Raw genomic sequence first — 2,473 nt, 5'->3', positions numbered from 1 at the left:
AGATCCATTACTGATTTCTTTGTACTTCCTTTTATCTTACCACAGAGAAGATGATGAATATTTTTATAGCTGTATCAGTTAAGACATTCTTGGTCATAAATAATGAAATAACTGAATCAAACTCACTTTAAAAAGGAAACTCTTTAGTTAATGTGGTGAACATTCCAGAAATAGTGCTTCAGCCACTCAGCAGTGTCATCAAGACTGACTTTCTCCCTTCCTGGAACTGCCCCCTCTCCCGAGGATGGCTCCCCTCGCAGTCCTAGGATGGCTGCCAGCACCTGCCAGGGCTGCCTTTGCCCGGGGACTTACCACGTTTTTATCTATTCATAAAAGAGAAGCCCTGGGTTTCCCTGTGATTGGGCCATTTTAGATCCCTGCCATCCCTAAACCAAGTGCATGGCAAAGATGATGAGACTTCACTGATTTAGACCAATGAGTTCCTCACTCCCACTCCCCTCCTCATGGAGCTATGGCTGAGATCATTTTCATTCCTACTCTGTGGGAGAAGAATGAATGGGATGGATGCTGGTGGTGTAGCTATAACGTCCATTATGGAGCATTTGTGAATTTCCCTTTTTTTGTGTTTACCTTTTTACAGACGAATCCCAGGCAAGGCGCTGACTCTCTGTGAGGGTCCCAAATCCCCATGTAGGACCCCCATTCCCTGTGCAGGCCCCAACTACCCTAGCAATGCCTGGATCCAGGCAGTTCTTCCATCCCTCGCTGCTGCTCTGTGAAGAGGCCTAGAAGAGCAGAGGGTGTCTGTCTTTCAACTCCCTCAATCAACACCTTCTTAGCAGGTTTTGGTTGTTGTTTTGAAAGAGGCAACCCTTGTTGTTTTGATTCTGGCCCTAGTCAGAAGGACACTTTAAATAGACTGGTTCTATTTTTAAATATTCCGAATAACTAAGTTGTTGAAATCAATCCACAGATGCAGAAACTGCCAGTCGATATTTGAACAAGGTTACCCACAAGAGCTGGTAGTTTTCTAGTGTTTCCCAACAAAATGGTCAGTTTCTCATATACTGGTGGGTCATGATGCCATTTCTCACATCTGAGCAAGAGGAAAAACAACACCCTCATAAAGCTCATGGGCTCAGGAAGGGTTTAGATGAGAGCTATTTGCCTACCTAGAGTCAAACCTCTCATTCCTTCCTTCCAAGAATGCTGCTCCATCCTGCTCAAATATTTATTGAGCACGGACTGTATGCTAGGCACTGTCCTCCAGAGACTTAGAAATATATTCCCATATCTTTTCCAAATACACTTTCCTAATGAAGCCAAGAGTAGTGTTCATTGAGCTCAGCACAAGTCCTTCAGGCAGCAGCCCAGGCTCTGAGGTCAGTCTCAGCATTCTCTCCTGAAGCCTGTTACTGCGCTTCCACACCAGGCCTTATACCGAGTTCCACCACCCTCCCCCTCCTGGGGAGTGAAAGTAATGGCAGCAACAGCAGGTAGGTGACTGCTGAGCCTGGAGGGAAGCTCCACACAAGTGTTGATTTAAGAAAGCCTGCGTGTGACCCGCCTCTCCTTCGGCACTTGCATTGATTGCCAAAGATGAATTACCATCTGCTTTGGCTTTAAATTAACTGGGGCAGTTCTAACCCAGAGAGAATGGGGAGCCAGGAAAATGGAATTGATTCTAAGCTTATTTCCATTTTGAAAGGCAGTAAGAAGATGTAATGGGGCTCAGGGAGGGGTGTGTTCTATGAAGTGTGAAGTCAGAGGAAGGAATTGGCTGTAAAACTAAGTGTTTGGGTGGGAAATAAACAGTCTTAGGAAGTGCTGCCTCTGCTGTAGCTCAAAATGCAGTTGGAGGCATAAATACTCTAAATTTTCTTGTTTGACAGGTGCTATCAAAATGTTTCAGGAGGTATTTGTGATTTGTGATTAGGCTTTGTGATTTTTGTTTTCAGAAGATATCTCAATATTAGTGGCTTTTGTTTTCAGGTTGTGTGTGTGCATACAGTGCCAGCTTTGAAGCTATGAGATTGGAAACTGGCCTGATTACCCCAGGCTCAGTGTGGCTAAAATTGGACTCATTATCTGTGACTGCAAATCTGTTCTTCTGCCCATATCCCTGAGCTCAGTTACTCTCTCATCCATTCACACGGTTAGCCAGGACGGAAGCCTGAGGCTTCCTAGACTCCTCTAATTCTCTCACAGCCCACAACAAAGCTATCATCACTCATCTGCTGATTTTCTATTCTAAATACCCCTATAGACATCAAGGAAAAGAAGGAAATATTTAAACATCCTGGTATCTGAGAAGTGGCCTCAATGTTATTACAAGCTAATCTGGCTCTCTCCTAGCTGAGCTGTGTTGATCCCTTGGACGTAATCTCACAGGACATCAACACCAAACAAGGTCGCTCTGAGACCATGACAGCATAAGACAAAAACAGAAATCACTGTGAAACCCATAAAATACCAAATGTCATCCTCCCACTAAAATGAGTAACTGCTGCTG

This window comes from Pan paniscus, chromosome 17 (assembly GCF_029289425.2).
Source record: "Pan paniscus chromosome 17, NHGRI_mPanPan1-v2.0_pri, whole genome shotgun sequence".
Classification (NCBI taxonomy): domain Eukaryota; kingdom Metazoa; phylum Chordata; class Mammalia; order Primates; family Hominidae; genus Pan; species Pan paniscus.
Note: the sequence above shows the minus strand (reverse complement) of the source record.